Source organism: Astatotilapia calliptera, chromosome 18, assembly GCF_900246225.1.
Source record: "Astatotilapia calliptera chromosome 18, fAstCal1.2, whole genome shotgun sequence".
NCBI classification, from domain to species: domain Eukaryota; kingdom Metazoa; phylum Chordata; class Actinopteri; order Cichliformes; family Cichlidae; genus Astatotilapia; species Astatotilapia calliptera.
Window position 1 is genome coordinate 17,376,900 of NC_039319.1, and position 20,860 is coordinate 17,397,759.

Below are 20,860 nucleotides of genomic sequence, written 5' to 3' on the forward strand. Positions count from 1 at the left end.
ACTGGCAAGGTTCAGGAAGAAAGAGGACCTGAAAGCAGGACTTTCAGCAAACCAGGGAAACATAAAGTTGACCTTTTTATGAAAGTAGGATTCAAAAATCCCCAAAGTGCAAAAAAAAGAAAAAAAAAAAGAAAAAAACACACAAAAAATTTAATTTAAAAACAGGAACTGGTCATCACAAGGGAGGTTAAACAGACACACTGACAAAGACTGAAGGAGACAAAGACTGAAGGAGACTATCACAAATTAGGGAAAAAGATAACGGCTGCCAAGATGTATTATCAACGTCTAAGGTATTTAAATAAATTATTAAATGACCTTGACACAGATTAAATTAGATATTTGATTTGCATTAAATCATGCAGAAAAATATCTGAATCTATTAGTAAATTGTGTGCTAATATTATTAACATTATAATAGAGCAATATTTTACAGGATATTAGGCTACCTTTGTGAACTGACAGCCTAAGTCTGCATCCAGAACAAGAGGGGTAGAAAATGTAGATCTATTAAATACTTTTACAGCACTTTTTCTATAATTTCAATGTCATTTATATTGTCAAGAGACCTCTGAAGTCATTCCAGTTTATCTTTAGTGCAATAGTTCAAATATAATCTTTAATTTAAATATTTAAAATGCATTTTCATGTTGTGACCTTAGAAAACATTCAACTCTTCCTTTCCTGTTATTGTTTAAAGGTTGATAAAAAAAAAAAAACAAAAACAAAAAAAAAAACAGAATATACTGGCAAGGTTCAGGAAGAAAGAGGACCTGAAAGCAGGACTTTCAGCAAACCAGGGAAACATAAAGTTGACCTTTTTATGAAAGTAGGATTCAAAAATCCCCAAAGTGCAAAAAAAAGAAAAAAAAAAAGAAAAAAACACACACAAAAAATTTAATTTAAAGACAGGAACTGGTCATCACAAGGGAGGTTAAACAGACACACTGACAAAGACTGAAGGAGACTAAGGCTATAAACACACACATGAGGCAAAAAAAAGGAGATAAGAAACACCTAGGAAACAAGAGATAGCTCAAAAATAATCACGGCAATGACAAAAGGTAGCAAAATTAAATGCAAGACACAAGCATGTGACAACAGAAATGATATAGGAAGTGAAAAACTGAAACACTGAATACATAGACCTTGACTCAGGAGGGAGAATAAAGGGAACAAACCCTCGCAGGAAAGAAACTGTAACCAAGACTAAAAATCTAATGGGAACTAAAAGCACAGCTTACAGGAAAATATACACCGGTAGCTAAGAAACCATTACTGAATAAAAAGAAATCACACACTTGGTAACAATTAAACTCTTGAATGATTCTATTAACATAATGATTGCTGTTTACCTGATCAAGTTTATTAAATGTATAATGTTCATAGTATCTTGCGATACGCTAATAAGTATTTAACCACAACTTTACTGGATACTTAAGAGTATTTTTGTCTGATAAAAAAATCAGACAAAAATACTCATAAGTATTGTTTGTTTTTTGTTGTTTTGCATCTTAGAGTTGGCTTTTAAGTTTTAACAAATGAAATTGAATATAGCCAAAGTAATTTTCACCTGGCGAGCAACGGCTAGAAAGTAATGAATTTATGATTTATTTTTGCTAATATGTTTCTCATTAGAATAAGTTTTACTTACTATTTGCTCGCCACCTTAAGTAGAACTGCAACATCATTTTTTAACTTATAATAACTAGTTTTGTTTGTTTGTTTGTTTTTTCCTTTACCTAAGTGTTCATTTTTTTAAATATATTGTTAATAGACATTTTAAAATACAATAAGAAATTCAATTCATTTGCTTTCTTACTTCTAGTTTGTGTGTGTGTGTTCATCTTCATCTAGTTATGAGCAGTATGTTTGATTTGGTAGTTTTGCTGGTCACTTTTGGGAGATACATATAAAATCTCACTTAGGGTCACTAAAATCCAAGCACAAAATGTTAACCTGGGCTTTATAAATCTAGTTACTAGCACATTCACATGGTTAGGGTGGTGTTGGTGGCATCTGCCCAATCAAAAACAGAGATAAGTGTACTAGAATCAGAGCAAATGATTTTCCAAGTGAAGATGAAAGTGTAATACTGCAAAAAATATGAAGATGCTAAACAAAGAAACCAGACCAAAAAGAACAGAACTGATGCAGACACATCAGCCTGTCTGTAACAGGAAAAGCATTGCACACTAGTATCATTTTAAAAACGTTGTAGGAGTGGGTGTGTGCTTTATATGCTTTGGTCGGTAAAACTGGAAATGAGCTACTATATTAATAACGTTTAGTAGATTTGAAGTCAGGAAGGAATGTTGGTAAGTGTAAGTTAACAGAATAATAATGCTCTACCAGTAAGACACATTTGATGCATTACAGTTGATCTTCTTCTTTCATGTTCTCCTTTACTACATCCACAAATTTCCTCTGAGGTCTTGGCAGCTCCATCTTCCACATTCTTTGCCCAATTGCCAAATCATCTCCACCTTGCCTCTTCATCCTAACATGTCCCTCTGGTGTTCTAATGTCTAATCTTGTCCATTTTGGTCTTTCTTATTGCCACCATCTCCAAACCATAAATTGCAGCAGGTCTCGCTACTGTGCTACAAAACCTTCCCTTTCACTCTTGCTGCCTTTTGTCACAAATCACACCGGACAGTCGTCTCCACTCTCTCCACCCTGTCTGCACTTTCCCCCCTCACTTTTCTTGAGCCCTGTCGAACGCTTCTACTGCTTTCTTCTACGGACTTTCATTCCTCTTCTCTCCAGAACATGCCTCCACCTCTTCAGACTCTCTTCAACCTACTCCCTGCTCTCACTACAGATCACAGCGTCATCTTCAAACATCCTAGTCCATGGAGACTTCATGTCTCGGTCTGTCCTTCACAAACACAAACAAGAAGGGGCTCAGAGACGATTCCTAATGTAATCCCACCCCCACTTTGAACCCATCTGTCTTGCTGTCCTCATGCATTTTGTGCACCAGTTTCACATACTTCTCTTCCACTCCTGAATTGCTCACACATTACTACAGTTCCTGTCTATCATATACTTTCTCTAGATCCACAAAGACACACCGTATTTCCTTCCGACCTTCTCTATGCCTTCCCATCAACACTCTCATAGAAAACATAGCATCTACAGTGCTCTTTTTCAGCATGGAGCCATAGTACTGCTTGCCAACTGTCACCTCTCTCTTTAACCTATCTTCAACAACTCTTTTATATAATTTCAAATAATAATCTTCATGGTATGGCTAATCACTTTTATCTCTATAGTTACAGGTATGCATATCACTCTTGTTCTTGAAAGTCTGTGTCACTATTCATTTCCATTTTTGCTGGTGTCTAAGCCAGATGCCGAACCATAGTGAGGCAGAATGAGCGTCAGCATCTTGATGGAGGTTGCTAGGCAGGAGGACAGGGCCGGAGACTTTCTAGCTGTTGCTGAACAAAGGAACTCGAAGTTGCATACATAATGGTGGCATTTTAAATGCAAAGTTTTGGGGGCAAATTCAAAGAAGCATCTGAGCAATGACAAATGTGTTTATCATTCAAGGGAGGTGTTCGTGTTGACTGTCTTCTTTGGACAGCCCCATGAAGGGTTCAGAGGCTATTCACAAGAAAAGGTGACTTTAGAGGTGACTTTTAATGCAGCTGTTAGAGAATTTTAACCACACTTAAAACAATTTCAGTGAGTACATATTTGCTGTCTTGATACCAGCAGGATTCTTATGACACAAAACATCATGTTTGAAGCACACCAACATATAAAAAAACCAAATAAAAGTCATGAACTAATATCATCCTGGATTATATACATTTTGTAGAAAAAGGTTAGAGCAAAGAAGAGGAGACGATCAGGCTCAGGTTTCTGGGGTTTGGGGTGTGTAGCTGTTAACAGGTTTAGGGGCTAAATGAGTTTTTAGGCATTGTAATCAAAAAGAGTGTGATGTTCTCAGCTTTGAGTAATATGTCAGTGTTCTACATCTAGTGTCCAGTTCTGTCTGAGTGGGAAACTTAAGGTTCTTCATTTCAGATGCTGAATGGGAGAAGAATGCAGCTTTACCGTCTTGTTGTTCTTGAATTTACTCCTGATAAGAGGTGTCATAATGTCCCATCCTGTGGCTCTCTAGGGTCATAAAATGCATATCTTTGTGGCCACTGGTGGTCTGTTTCAACAGGATAATCTATATTAGGGAGGCTGACAAAGTGTAGGCCTTTAGGTAGTCCTTGTTTTATCACAAATTCTTCTGAGCTCCACCAGCAGTTTCCTGCATTGATCTTCAAAAGATGATGTTTAGATAGATAACAACAGATAAGCCCAATGGGTGGCAGGAAGATAACAGACACTACGCACTGACGGATATTACTCTGTGCAAATGACCTCTCATTCAAGAACATCTGCCCTTTTGCATAAGCTATGGGCCAGTATTTGGAACATGACCTTTAAAAACAATGAGATATTTACCCAAAGGAAGGTGCTGGCATATTAGAAGGACTAAAGAGATGAAAATATCCGCATACAGTATGAGACTGGCAGAAGGAATTAAAGATAATGGCTGTCTAAATAGCCATTTAAACGGCTGAATCTTTCAATTATAACATAAAGCCTCCCTCACATTTCTTATATCTCACTCTTTTCACCATTTTCCTCCTTTTTTTCCACTCCATATCATGTGTACATAATTTATTCATCCATCTTCACCAGCTTTCAAAGTGACCCATCCCCCTCTCAAACATTTACCATTAATAAAACATTAAGTGTGCACGGAAATGTAAACAAATCTGGTTTTCATGTGAACATGACGTCAATGAAGGACAATGTTGTTAAATAGAAAATCTAACATAAATTGTGTTTTACAATATGTGCTTGCTGTATGCGTGGCTTTTCTTAATAAAGGCTTGTAATGCAAAGTGCTCTTTGTGTTCTCGCCTGCGCCTTGAATCAACAATGTTAATGAAGCCTCTTTCCTGCACATTGCCACACATCAGTAACACGTGGCTATGAGAGATTTGCTTCTCCCTTCCCTGTGTGGCTTTCTGCCTGTCTCTTTGTGTTTCTTTCGTCTTTTCCCTCCCTTCCCGCTTCGTCTCTCCTCCCCCTCTCGCTCTTTTCCTCTTCTGGTCTGTCTCCCTTTCGCTGGCATCAAAGATGTGCATAACCTGAAATGAATGCATGTGTTAATCACTATCTCCTAAGAATTAAATGATCTCCAACCACGCTGACAATTCATGTGCAAAGGAGAGCTCTCAGTATTCATAAGCACTGTGCAGAGCATTTACATGGATAACGGTGTCAAAACATTAAGTAGGAGGTTCAGAGAAAATGGCTCTTGCAGGAGATGAAAACCTTTCACTGTTCTGTGTGAATTGGTTTTCCCATATGTCTCTATTGCAGCCTAGGAGTGTGTTTTGTAACCTAGATATGTTCCAGAAACGAACCTTTTCATGAGATTTTTAAGGTTTCACTTCTCTGCGGAGTTCATGCCGCATGAGTAATTAACAGGAAACATCAACATCACATAACCAAGCTAATAATACTTTTATGAGCATTAAACAATGATCTTTAGGCTGGCCGTGTGATGTTATTAACTAGAGGCGTCTATATCTTGGAAATCTGCAGCTAGGAAAAGAAGAAGAAAGATCAATGAAAATAAAAGAATGATCCAGCTTTAGCTATTTTTTTTTTTGGCCTATTGGAAACAATCTAAATAAGCTGTGACGAAAACAGTGAAATATTCTCACCCTTTACTGCACATCCATCAGCAACAGAGTAGCATTAGCATTTATTTATAGTCACTTTCCTTTTAGCCCTGCTTTTGGTCTCAACTCACTTCTCATGAAATTACCTGTCAGCGAAAAGTTCCTGCTAATGTTTTATGTCTGCAGTTTGCTCCAGAGTGGATTTCTGCAGCTTTGTCACTGAAAACATCTGCCTGCTGCATCGAGGGGCGTAATATTAATTCCCAAAATTCTACGTTAAACAGTATTTCCATTTAGTGCCATCCAAGATCCAGGGATGAGGACCAAAAGTAATTACATTTATATCCTTGTTTTACTCAGAGAGTTGAATTCATTTTAAACTTAAGATGTCAACTTGTGATCACAGAGTTATGACACGTCCCTGCGAATTGTCACACAGCGGTTCTAAATTCTGTAAGTATGAAATGAGGGATGTGTCTGTTTTTGGAGCGGGTTAACATTGTTAGAAAGACACTTATCATCTTTAGAAGTAACAGCAGTAGGTAAATGAGAAGGAAGTGTTTTTCCTGATTTATGTAAATGGCTTTGTTGAAAAGCAGATGTAACTGTGGAGTGGAAATGTTTGCACTGTTTGCTTTCAAATACACAAAAGAATTTTGAACTCAAGGAACTCCAAAAATCCTGCTGCTGATGAGTATTCACAAGTAACTCAAAATATTATGTGGGTTCGTGATATAACATTAAGCCATCCACTCTACACTCCACTGACTGAAGTGGCTTCATTTAGTCATGACAAGTATTTTTGTTGTTGATCGTTTCGTTTTTAAAAGGAGCACTAGCATCAAGAGAACTAATGCAAGTGATGCTAAAGCAATCAAAAAACTCTTCAGAAGTGAGCGAAAGCCCTGAAGTAGTGTTGGAAGAGAAAATGGGCTTAAAAGACCTCCGTAAATTTGTTGGCTGATGCAGAGTTAAACCTTTAGAAGTATACGAGTGTATAAGAGACTGGGAAACCATTTAAAAGGTTAGCATATGGTAGGCTACACACAGAGTACTTTGAACAAATCTGTCACACAGTCAGAGAACCTCAAATAATGTTGTGGATACACTATGAATAAAATAGGCTATGCACCTTAAGCATAGTCCAGTGTTTCTAGAGCATGTGTCAAAACAACTTAAGCTGTCATCACATCAGAAATCTCCTCAAACCAGTGCTTTTCCTCGTGTTTGCTTTGCAGTTTCTATGGAGTGAGATTCTTTTACTTGACTGCCCTGGGGCTGAAAAATGAAGCCAACCCAAAAGGTAAGTCAAACCCAATAGACTCTCATGTTAAAACGGTTACATTCTCAGCAAAAATAACAAAAAAAATTCGCTTTGGTGTTTGTAAGATAAGTTGCACCTTACCTTCAAACTACATATTTCAAAAGCCAGAACTTTTACTTTAAAGGTATTTTGCCACCACTTCTGGTTCACTGCTTAACTATTCCTTGGAGAGCAGTTGCATAGAGTTTGTAGGCAAATCTAAGTCCATTCTGCAATGACCAAAACAATCAAAATCATGTTTTTATAGTAGCACTATGTGTCACTTTGCAACAAATTTCATGTCGGAAATGGCAGAGCCCTCCAGCAACTCCTCGTCAACCAGTCAGGGAATGCATTTCTTTTTCTTTAGCAACCTATGGTTGCCAAGGGGTTACCGACTGGTGTCTACTGTAGATATTAGCGCTCTGCGCTCTGCTGAGAAGGTGATTGGCTGCAGACTCCCATCTCTGCAGGACCTGTACACCTCCAGGACATTGCGGCGTGCAGCCCGGATCTCAGCTGACCCTTCCCACCCTGGACACAGTCTGTTTGACCTGCTCCCCTCAGGCAGGAGGCTCCGGTCCATTCGCACCAGAACCTCTCGCCACAAGAACAGTTTCTTCCCCTCTGCTGTTGGACACATGAACAATAACCACATGACTGTCCCCGCCACTCACACATGACCCTACGCTGTGTTACTGCATCATTTCATGTCTGGCACTGATCACCACCTGCACTCATGTATATATCCTTCTACGTAGCACTCTTAATTCTTATTCTCATGTATATATCTAATGTATATCTCATGCACATATCTTTCTTTCTACATAGCACTTTAATTCTTATTGTTTGCACTGAAGCACCGCAGCAAATTCCTAATGTTGTAAACCTCAACATCTGGCAATAAACCCATTCTGATTCTGATTCTGATTCTGATTCTGATATTACTCATTGAACTCTATGTCTTGATGGTGTTTCTGGTACCTTTTGCAGCATTTTTTTGCAGCACAGTTAATGGCTTGCTCTGTAGTTAATTGTATTAAAAACCCGTCTGTGTTCCACAATTTATCATTTTATTAGTATATTATCAAGCACTATCAAACAGTTGTACCACTCAACTTACTGATAAACCCAGCTAATGACACATTTTTACAAAATAAATAAATAAATCACCAGCGGTAGGTCTGAGAGGCGGTTAACTGGTTGATATTTTTAACTTGGACGAGAGATACAGTTTCAACAACTGGCACAAGTGTCGAAGCTCTTCCCATTTAAATTAAAATGTTGTGGTTTTAAGCAAAATAAAGAGATTCAGCCTGAAAAAGTCAAGTGCTAAAAATCACTGGAAAACTCAATAACACAGAAGAATTTGATCATTACTCAGCCAACCCAATTTCTAAAATGAGAGGTAAAAAATGACCAAGTGGAGTGATATCATTTGAAATCAATTTGGTTTATAACTGCATTTTCATCAGCATGAACAAACAGCCTTGATGGTTAAGGTATGAGTAGTTTCAATCAATATGGAAAATCCCCTGCCTCTCGGCCGCAAAGCTATTATCTGGAATCCCTATTGAATTTGGAGATAATGAAGTCTTGATAAAAGATCAGACATGCATTTGACACGGGATTGTGTTTAATAGTCCAAAGTTGTCATTAGCAGTTGTTGCATTGAAGACAGCCAAAAAATAAATGAGTGTGAAGTATGAGTCGCTGTAAAACAAACTAAGAAAGGAAACAATGAAAATTAAGGAGAGAGATGACAAGTGTCTATGGATTTTGAAGACCACAAAGCTCTTGTTAATTAGTGTCGAGGTAATTTAAGAATAAGAGGAAGCAGAGAAAAAATAATGTCATACACAATAAAAGGCTTTCCTCATACCAGCCATCATTTAAGCCTCTGGTGCCTCTGTTTTCGTTTTACCGGAGCCTTATATCTCTTAGTACATAGAAATGTTTATATATCTATACAAGCAAATAACCAGTTTGTTCCACAGAACCGGAGCTATCTGAATACAAATGCTGCCAGATTACCATGTTACATTAGAAATAGCTACAAAAAAGAAAAAAGAAAAAAAACAGTGCTTTTTAAATTATTTCTAAATGCTATACAAAAAGGACCTCAAATATTTATCCAAATAATTACTGCAACATAACCCACTTCTTCATATTATGTTATTTCACATATTACCAGCAGTCCATAATTGGTGAAAAATAATATATATTATACTGTCTACAATAAGAACATCAACAGCAGCATTTCTTAGCATGGTGCATCATGTGAACTAGTCCTCAAAGATGCAAGAACTTTATAAAACAAACTAACTAACAAAGCAGTCCTAGTAGGAACATTGTGTCAGCATCACTCCAAAACATACTTAAAAACCACTTTAACTGATTTAATCCTCCAGGTGTAAGTCTTGTTGACACGGGATTAAAGAGTTAATACAGAGAAGATACCTAAGGCAAACCCCAGAAACCTCCCTCAAATCCCCCTTATTTCAGGAAACAATTAGCCCAGCAGCAAGTGCATGCCCTCACTCTTTCCTCGTGTTGATACATTTCTTTCCATGTGATTCAATTGATACTTTTTAATGTTTTCTGACATTTCACTCTTTTGATTTTATAGTGCTTTTATTTCCTTACTTTCATCCTGTTATACTGTAGAAACTCAACAAAGGTTAAATGGAATATATCTACACAGCTATAAAGGATCAGAATCTAGTGGTGCATTCAAGGACTTTGCGGATCCCAAAGCAGACCTTTTTTGGCTAAAAAGGAGCTCATGGGCTCTATTATCAGAAAATGTTCAAATGAAGTCAGCAAACTGCTATGAGAATGACATGAATGAAGTTCATTTCTTTCTGCTTATTCACGTTAAACATCCTTGAACATGTCAACAGATTTTCTGTTTTCACAATGTGAAGGTGTGGAATACACCAGGCACAGACACACGCACACACAGGTAGGTACAGCCAACTTCCACATTTATTCAAGTGTTGTTGTTTTGACAGCTGACTCAGTCACACAGTCTGACAGCTCACGAGCCCAGCTGATCTCTCTTCTGGCCGCTCCTCCTCGTCTCACTATAAACACAGCGGAGGGAGACCATCATCAGTCCATAAACAACATCAGCTGTTCTTACCGGCCTCGCAGCGCCGCCCTGTTGAGCCTTCCGCTCCACTCCTCCCCTGCAGCTGCGCCCGGGGCCACGCCTCCGCCACACACCCCCACCGCCCGTTTGAGGCCGGGGAGCCGTCCGGCCGAGCCAATCCCCCCCCCCCCGCGAGTGAGAGAGGAAATCGGCCACTGCCATCTGCGCCCCCGGCCTATGGATCACCTTGAACTTAAAGGGCTGCAACGCCAGATACCACCGGGTGATCCGGGCGTTGGCATCCTTCATGCGGTGGAGCCACTGCAGCGGGGCGTGGTCCGAACAGAGGGTGAATGAGCGTCCCAGGAGGTAATAGCGCAGGGAGCCGACCGCCCACCGGATGGCCAGGCACTCCTTCTCCACGGTGCTGTACCGGCGCTCGCGCTCTGCTAGCTTCCGGCTGATGTATAGGACAGGGTGGTCGGCTCCCCTTACCTGCTGGGACAAAACGGCTCCCAGCCCTCTGTCCGAGGCGTCAGTCTGCAGAACAAAAGGGAGGGAAAAGTTAGGAGTGTGAAGCAGCGGCTCCCCACAGAGAGCCTTTTTCACCTGCACAAACGCCGCCTGGCACGGCCCCGTCCACTGGACCAGATCCGGGGCACCCTTTCGAGTGAGATCGGTCAGGGGGCTGGTTAGCTGCGCAAACCCCGGCACAAAGCGACGATAGTAACCCGCCAACCCCAAGAACCGTCTCACCTCCTTTTTCGTCCTGGGGCGCGGGCAGGATGCGATAGCCGGCGTCTTCTCCACCTGTGGACGCACCTGCCCGCCCCCCAGGTGGTACCCCAGATACTGCACCTCCCTCCGTCCAACCGCGCACTTCTTCGGATTGGCCGTGAGCCCCGCCCCCCTCAGGGACTCCAGGACCGCGGCCACCCGCAGCACATGCTCCGCCCAGGTGTCGCTGTGGATGATCACGTCATCCAGGTAGGCGGCAGCATACGCTGCGTGCGGACGCAGTACCCGGTCCATGAGACGCTGGAAAGTGGCCGGGGCCCCGAACAGGCCAAACGGAAGTGTCACGAACTGGTACAAACCGTACGGAGTGGAGAAGGCCATTTTCTCCCTGGCCTCGGCAGACAAGGGAATCTACCAATAGCCCTTGGTTAAGTCCAGTGTCGTGAAAAAGCGGGCCGTGCCTAACACCTTGAACTTAAAGGGCTGCAACGCCAGATACCACCGGGTGATCCGGGCGTTGGCATCCTTCATGCGGTGGAGCTCGACCCGAGGCATGGGGTAGGCATCAAAGCGTGACACTTCGTTCACCCTGCGATAGTCGACACAGAACCATATAGACCCATCCTTCTTCGCCACCAGAACGATGGGGCTACACCAGGCGCTGTGCGACTCTTCTATTACTCCCATCCTCAGCATTTCCGCCAATTCCCTCTGCACGATTTTTCGCTTGTGCTCCGGGAGCCTGTAGGGCCGTGAACGCACCGTCACGCCGGGCTGCGTCACGAAATGGTGCTCGATGAGGGACGTCCGGCCGGGCAGGGGGGAGAACACGTCCGCAAAACGCTGTTGCAACGCGACAACATCCGCTCTCTGGGCCTGTGTGAGATGGTCATCACAAGGGAGGGAGGTGGGAATCTTAGAATTTGGCACCTCAGGCCCCAACTCATCTCTCTCCTTCACCAAGCTCACCAGAGAAGCGGTTTCAACCTCTCGCCACAGTTTGAGGAGATTGAGGTGATAAATCTGCGTGGCTCCTCCCCTGTCCGACCGAGCGACCTCATAGTCCACGTCCCCGACTCGCCGTGTGACCACAAAGGGTCCTTGCCACTTGGCGAGCAACTTCGAGCTGGAAGTAGGGAGTAACACAAGCACTTTATCTCCCGGTGAAAATTGCCTGAGCCTAGCCCCTCTGTCATACAGGCATTGCTGACGCTGCTGAGCCTGGAGCAAATTCTCCCGTGACAACCTCCCCAAAGTGTGGAGTTTTGCTCTCAGGTCCAACACGTACTGAATCTCATTTTTGGCGGGGCTCGGACCGTCCTCCCAGCTTTCTTTAATCAGGTCGAGCACCCCACGTGGCCTCCTGCCAAACAGCAGTTCAAAGGGAGAAAATCCCGTGGAGGCCTGGGGCACCTCCCGCACTGCGAATAACAGAGGGTCTAGCCAGTGATCCCAATTGCGTTCATCCTCGTTAATGAACTTCCGAATCATGGACTTTAAAGTCTTATTCAGCCGCTCCACCAGCCCGTCAGTCTGAGGGTGGTAGACGCTGGTCCGAATAGATTTAATGCCCAGTAATTCGTACAGTTCCCGCAGTGTACGAGACATAAACGACGTGCCCTGGTCAGTCAGTATCTCTTTCGGGATTCCGACTCGGGAGATGACCTGAAACAGTGCCTGCGCCACACTCTTTGCAGAGATGGTGCGCAGCGGAACTGCTTCCGGGTACCGCGTTGCGTAATCCACCAGGACTAACACAAAGCGGTAGCCGCGTGCACTCCGGTGAAACGGCCCGATGAGGTCCATGCCGATGCGCTCAAACGGGACCTCAATGAGGGGGAGAGGGCGCAGCGGCGCCTTCGGTATGGCCGGCTGGTTAACAAGTTGGCAGTCCGGGCAGGACACGCACCAGCGGCGCACATCCGCTCGGATGCCCGGCCAATAAAATCGGGCCGTTATTCGCTCCAGAGTTTTCTCATAGCCCATATGCCCTGCCATGGGGTTATAGTGGGCCGCCTGGAAAAGCGTTTCCCGGCGGCCCTGCGACACCAACAACTGGGTGTGTGTTTCCTCTGTCTGAGTGTCACGACTCACTCGATATAATTGGTCGTTTAATAAGACGAAACGCGGGTAGGTCTGCGCAGCCTCAGGGCGCACCACGTGACCATCAATAGCCATCACTTGGTCAAAGGTTGAGCGTAGGGTGCCGTCACGAGACTGCTCCAGTGGGAAATCACCCATGGGGGACACTTCCGGGGCCGGCGGGACGTCCCGTGAGGGACCAGCCAGCTCCTCCCCCCCGGAGTCAGTGTCGGACGACCCCGCGTCACCGCTGAACGCCGCGCACACGCTACACCCCGCTTCCGGTCGTGATCGCACCCCCGCGTACTGTCCCAGTAGCTGATGAAACCCCGGCCAATTGGTACCCAGAATCAGGGGGTGCGACAGGCGCGGGCTAACCGCCACCGTTACTCTATGCGTTTTGCCCTTATACTTTAATAACAGCGGCACTATGGGATACCTGTGAACGTCACCATGCACACACCTCACCTCCACCCGTTCTGCCTCCAGCAATGCCCCGGGGCGAACCAAGCTTTGGTGTACGAGGGTCTGCGTGCAGCCCGTGTCCACCAACGCCTGGCGTATACCCCCTCGAGTCCTTACCGGAATACTGTATGTCCCTCCTGGACCGGGGGAGGGTGCTGGGGCGCCAGCAACACGAAACACCTGCCCCACTTCCATAAGCGGACAATCCCTCCTCAGGTGCCCCGGCTGCCCGCACTTCCAACACTCCGGCCCCGGCGTCTGTGCTGCTCTCCGTGGCTCGGGGGCGGCTCCACTTGGCTTGGCTCCCCTGGACGGCACCAACGCCGCGAAAGGGTTAGTGGGGCTCAGCGCCGGCAGCCGCTCTGCCTGCCCTGGTGCCGGCACACGGCGCCTCGGGGCCGGCACTGGGGCCTGTTTGTTCGGCCTCCGTCCGGCGTCCCCGGGTTCCCCTGCTCCAGCGGCAAGGTGGTCCTCCGCCAGCGTCACCGCTACCTCCAAGCTTGCGGGCCGGTGGCACCGGACCCATCTCGCCGTCTCCGCTGGCAATCCCTCCGTGAATTGCTCCAGCACCACCTTGTCCACCAGCTTCGTCTCCCCCTCCGATGTTCCCGGTTGCAGCCAGCGTACCGCCGCGTCGCGCAGCTGCCGGGCCCAGGCGAATGGTCGGTCCGTTGTAGCCAGCCGACAGGCCCGGAACCGCCGGCGGTGGTCTTCGGCGGTGAGCCCTAGCCTGTCCACCACCGCCCGGCTCACGTCCGCGAAGCTGCTCCTCGACACCGGAGGCAGACTCAGGGCCGCTGTTTGTGCCTCCCCGGACAGCAGGGGGAGCAGCCGCGGAGCCCACTCCTCCCGCGGCCATTGGCAAGCCTCCGCCGTGGCACGGAAGGTCTCCAAAAAAACCTGTGGGTCGTCCCCGTCCCCCATCCGGGGCACCGCCACCGACAGTGGCGAGGGCTTCGGCGTGGCAGCGGCCCCGACCAGCCGCTCCAGAACTTGCGTCTGCCGGTCCGTCTGCTCCAGGTGGGCACGCTGGTCGGCCGCCTGATCCCGGCTCATCGTCGCCATCTCCGCCAGCATCTGCTCCAAGAATTGCAGAGGCTGGGCGGGTGGCGCGGCCTGTGGGTCGGACATTTCCCCACCGGCACTTTCCTGGGTTTCGGCACCACTTGTGGAATACACCAGGCACAGACACACGCACACACAGGTAGGTACAGCCAACTTCCACATTTATTCAAGTGTTGTTGTTTTGACAGCTGACTCAGTCACACAGTCTGACAGCTCACGAGCCCAGCTGATCTCTCTTCTCGCCGCTCCTCCTCGTCTCACTATAAACACAGCGGAGGGAGACCATCATCAGTCCATAAACAACATCAGCTGTTCTTACCGGCCTCGCAGCGCCGCCCTGTTGAGCCTTCCGCTCCACTCCTCCCCTGCAGCTGCGCCCGGGGCCACGCCTCCGCCACAGAAGGCTTTATAATACAAAGAAAAAACCGAAACAAAAAAGATGGATGATAACATAACCATTCAAAACAAGTTTCAGATTTTTCACATGTTTGCAGTTCATAATGAAGAAAGAGAAAAACAAACAGCCCAATCATAAAATGCATTCTTGGCAACAATGTGAAATATACCACTCTTCGCTATTACCATTTGTATAATGTATTATATATAATATATATATATATAACAAACGAACCCCGGCTGTCTAAAGATTTCTCTTGATGCCTCTTATGTGAAACATTTTCTGACATGAAGTTTACTTTTGCAGATTTACTTCTAAGCCTAATCTCGAAAGTTCTGTGCTTCTATCAAAGTTCCACAACATTAAAATGAATAATGGGCTGCGAAAGCTTGTGCAGTGTCAGGCTCCCAAGGCAGAGTGTCTGTCTATTTCCCAAAGTACAGTTTGTAAAGGAAATTGGTTTATACTTATGAGCCATTGATCCACAGAGAACGGTATAGTTTGTCATTCAGCAGATCTCTGGCACAGAGGATGGAGAGATAGCGGAAACTCCAGGGAGAGCTCGATCTAGGCAGGTTACATCCACAATAGCTATCAGCGCAGTCTAGGAGATAAAGCTAAAAAGAATGTCTCAGTGCTTAAAAACTGTTTACCTGCATTGCTAATTCCACTGTTTTATCTGCTGAGATCGTAATCCACAGTGTCTGACAAAAAAAGAACCAAATGACATGGCTCTTAAAGCTGTTTTGCCAGTGTTATTTGTCTACATTTAGAATATTTTATACTGGTTTAATTTGTACCATGAGATGCCTTAAATGCCCCCCCCCCCCCCCCCCCCTTAATCTTTCTCTAAAATGGCTCACTAGCTTTATTTAAATACTTGCTTAACTAAAGATTCAGAGGATGCTTTTTTTTAAAGAAGATAGTAGCAGCGTTCATCAAAGGTTATAAAAACACTGTTTTGATGTGAAATACAGTAAATGTAAGGCATGTTTTGCTGTAGTGGTGTTTTGATATGTTTCTATGAGCTTCTCCTGTTTTTTTTTAATTGTAGAAACCTAGAAGCTATTGTAATCCTCGTGCTTTCGAGGCAGAATTCCAAGGTCACCACATAAAGTGCTCACAAATGAGAAAACAACACGTTGTGTTAGAGCTGCCTTTTGAGTCTGTTGAGTGAATATTTTATACCAGAAAAGAAAAACAAAACAAGGCCTGCTTCTATCCTATTTATAATGCATAATAATATTTGAATGCTTCAAGTTGCTGAAAATAAAAAATACTTAAGATAAGAAAATAATGATAAAAAATTGATTCCATCTTCCTCTTCTAAAACTCATGGTTCAAAGGCAACAAGAAGATCAACCTAAGCAAGGATTCGGTGATAAAATAAAAGATTCAGAACAGATGTGGCCATTGCTGTGAATCATTGAAGATAATGTGGCAACAATCTAAACTTCTTTTTGTGCTGGTAGAACAGTTTACTGGGGAATTGCATCAACTTTAGTTCACATTTTGCCCCAAAGCTGACATTATATTCATTTTTTGTGCTCTGATAACGACAAATAAACTCAATAAATACCTTATTTTCTTCAAATGGCGTCAAACTCTTTTGAAAGGGAAGATTCAAGCACTTTTGATGCCCATGCTCCACTATCTGCAGTCACAATTTATATGTCATCACATACTCAAGTATCAGAAGAGCAATTCATGCTAATGGAAGTAATTATACAGAAATTACAACCTGTCTGATTGAAAGACTACAAATGAGCAGGCATGTGGCTGAAATAGGTGCTTGTCATACAATTAACATATCTATCTGTGTATGACATACTTAACCACTGTGCTCTCACTGTTCTTAACTACCGAGATGAGAGGAAGGAAATAGACTGACATTTCCATAATCTTACATGAACACTGAATTTGACCTTGTGTTACTTAATACCCTGCACAGCTCAACACTTGAAAGAACTCTTATCTCGATTTTGATGAATTTCAGAGGGGGAAGTGGATACATCCTTTCCCCCTGTGTAAATCCCAAAGGTTTAAATCTACTCTCTTGATATTTAATATATGATAGTGAATCTGATATCACAGATAATAAAGATATCCTTTTTGTAATATCATGGAGCTCAGTACATTTTAAGGTAGCCAGAATTTGTTCCATTGGTGAAACGCTGGTGATGTATATGTATTTGAAGTCTTAAAGTAATAATCAAAGATTTTTCTACAAAATCTTAAATTCTTTGTTCATTTCTACAGCACTTTAGCTGACACTGCAAACTTTCTATGTAAGCTGCAACATGTGAAATGGTGAAAAGACTGGACAAACCGCAAAAAGCTAAGATAAACGATATGGCATAAGATAATCTTTAATATATATTCACCATACAAGAAAATATCCCCTACCCGACCATGTGAATTGTAGCCTCATTTTTCTGTTCTAAGAGGAATGGGGCCTGGCGTGGTCTTCTGCATTCAGAGACGCTTTTCTGCAAACCTTGGTTGTAAAAAAGTGGTTATTTAAGCTATTGTTATCTTCTTATCAGGTCAAAGCATCCTGGGCATTTTCCTCTGATGTCTGACACACACAAGGTATTTTGTTGAAGAGAACTGCTGCTGGTCATTAAGCATTATCTCTTTTTCATACTATTCTTTGTAAAACCTTGAAATGATTGTGTGGGAAAATCCCAGCAGATCAGCAGTTTGTGGAGTACTCGGACCAGGCTGTCTGGCACCAGCAGCCATATTACATTCAACGTCACTTAAATCACCTTTGCTCGCTTTGAACTTCAGCAGTTCGTGATTTTGACACGCTTAAGCATTGACTCGCTGCTACGTGACCGGCCAAGATATTTCCGTTGGCAAGCAGTTGAATTGCTGTAACTAATGAAGTGACCAGTGTGTGTAATGTGGTGTGATAATAAAAACAGTAACAATTATTGTAAGTAACGCGGTTGCATAATTTACAAGACACTTTGTACTATGTCAGATGGTGAAATTATAAAAAACAAAAATGAACTGCCATTACGGATTAGGTATTGGATCATTAATATTCATTCTTTTTTGTCCTTTTGAATATTTGATAGATGGTCATGCATAGTTTTTAGATTTATAATGAGCACAAGAGCCATATATCTATGTGGAATTTACTCAAGCATGGAGCTTATTATAATAAATAGAAAGGCTTTTGACAATTGCACAGAGTTCGATGTATATCATGACTAATTGGAGGTGACAATACCTCTACTGTCAGTAGTTTGAACTGTGAACCTGGCATTTTCAGAGAGAACAATCTCTGAACCAAATCCCAAACCTTTTCCGGTGGAGTTATGTGATGTTTTAAAGAGCTCCATAATGACTGATTGAGTTTAAAAGCTGAGGGACCTGGGTACCATTGAACCCCCAACCCTGACTGATATAACATAGTTAAATTATTCATTTGAAGTAATAGTCTTCCTGATGAAATATTCATCATTCTGTAATGAGGGATGTATTGATTTAAATAGCAGAGCTTTGTTGAAAGACCCAGCTTCAGCCAGTGCAAAAAGCATAAAGAATGAAAGGTATTCCACTGATCATCGTTTTGTATTTGATCAGCACTGAGCACTCATACTGATTACTAATTAGGCACTCTTATGTATAAACTATTTGGAGGAAATCATAGTTCCTTCATACAGTAGATTAGAAATCAGCAGTTACTGATAATGAAAACATTGTTACTCTTTATTGCATCATTTCATTCTGAACTTCATTTGCCTGAAGCATGAAATTGTGCAGACTGTTCAATGACCACTTGTTGAAGCTGTGTTACACTCTTTTTTTTAAAATTTTTTTAAAGGCAAATTTAGAGAACCAAATTAATTATCCATGGTGGTAATATTTAATAATACTGGGGTATTAAAGTATGTGCTTCTTGCTTAGGTACACTGTTGTGCAGCTGCAGATGAAAATGATTAACCACCACACTACAAACTGCAATTCAAATTTTCTAAAAAGTTCAACACTGAAACTATGGCACCGGAGCCTTTCACAGATCTAAGAAAACAGCAATTTACATATCATAATGGATGGTTTGACCCTGATGGACAACTTCCTCTTTGTCACAGCCTATATGACTATTTTGGAAATAAAATAAAGTATGGAATAAACAAAAGGAAAGCTGCAGATTTAACACATTTTAATACCTCAACATGTACAATAGTAACTATTTGCAGTCTTGTAACAAATTTTAACAGCTATTTATTTGAAGCAACAACATTTAAAATGTGAAGTTGCTGTCATATAGCACCATTGATGTTCTAATGAAGCAATAAACAGCTTTCACTGAAACAGGCAACATGAAAAGCTTTTTTCCCTACCATGTTCCTGCACAGCCTGATACTAGCTTTGATCTTTGTGCAGTATGGTCGTCGTTATAAACGAATCCTGTCAAGAAATCGCTATTTGTGTGAAAACACAGTATTGGAGGGGCTGTCAGACAGTTTATGGCAGAAAATAATGCCTTAGGATAACTTTGTTTACATCAGTGGAGAACGTGATAGCGTAGCATAACAGGTTTGAGTGCCAGTTTAGAGGATGCGCGTTAAGGATAAAAGAAGCACCATTTGTCTTGGGTAAGCATCGGCCTACGTCTGCTTCATGGCATAAACTGATGATTGAACATGACATATTGAGGGGGCTGAACAGGGCTTTGGAGAATTATGACACAATCATAAACACATAAGAAAACGTGTCCCTGCTGGCTAGCATTAATTAAAATACAATACTAGAGCACTTCTTTATTTAGCTGAAAAAAATCTTGGGACAAAAACTTGGAGTACTTTATAGGAACAGACGATTAGGTTTAAATTATTAAGTATGACTTCATTTGTGATATTTTGTAAAATTATACTGGACAATACACAAATACAACTGCACAATACAAAATTTTAAGTTATTAGATACAGCAGTTTTTATCTTTATCTTTGCCCAAAGACAAATCTCCACTAAAAATGGTGAGTAACAAAGGTCTACACTGTATGCAAAATGTTGAGGGTAAAGTTATATCAGGCACTACTACTAAGACACTAATGGATTCAGATTCATCTATAGTTTACGGGATGAGTAAAAAGACAAAGTAGAAATGGCAGTGGATGTCTATTCTGCTGAACTGATCATTATTGTCTATTGCAGAAAGTCCTGTAACTTAAAAGTAAAGTTCAGATATATGGAATAATCTTCTGAGTATTCGTCACAATATGAAGATTTTCATGTCTTTGGTGTTGTTAACCCATTCTATTAATGGCAAATATAATTAATTTTCAGCTCCTGTTAAATATTTATTATTCAACAGTGTTAAAGAAGAACTAGGTCAGCCCTGAATCTGAGCGGCAACAAATATGACAAAGTCATGAAAAAGTTACACCAATTAAATAATGATGACAAAAGTCTGGAATATTCATCAGAAAACACTTTGACTGTCATTACTGTTGAGTTTTTGGCCTGCCCCATGCACTGAAGACTTCACTGTGAAGAAGACGTGAAAATGATTAATGACTCGTAAATCACGATGATTGAAATACCTTACTGGTTCCATTAATTACGGTATTGCTTTTACATTGTGCCATGCATGAGATTATTTTCAATCATGTCTGTTCCTGATATTTAATGAGGTTTTTTGCAAGTAATTAATGCTTAATATAACAAATATTTTTCTACCTATCCCCAAAGAAAGAGACATCCATTGATGTTCTTTTGCTTTGATGTTCACCTTTCTTTTTTTGTTTTGTTTTGTTTTTTTGTGAGATGTGAAAAGTTCCATTCACAAATATCCCAGTTCATTCATTCCCATTGATTAGTGGTCTAAAATACGTTTAAATAGTATATCCAGGGTAAAAGTTGCATAATATTTGGTTGAACGTTGAAAGTTAAATTACTGCCTTGATTACATCTAGTCATTATTTTTAAAATGCAAAGATGTGTTGTTATTTTTTACTAGCACAACATTTGAAATAGTTAACAGCCACATGATG

General features: G+C 42.4%; 1 long non-coding RNA gene across 1 annotated transcript; it reads left to right on the top strand.

Moving 5' to 3' along the window:
- Positions 1-208: 208 nt before the first annotated feature.
- On the top strand, positions 209-7,506 carry LOC113011375 (uncharacterized). The gene is made up of 3 exons (XR_003270532.1): positions 209-293; positions 6,944-7,008; positions 7,482-7,506. It is a non-coding gene; the product is annotated as an uncharacterized LOC113011375 (long non-coding RNA).
- Positions 7,507-20,860: the final 13,354 nt, after the last annotated feature.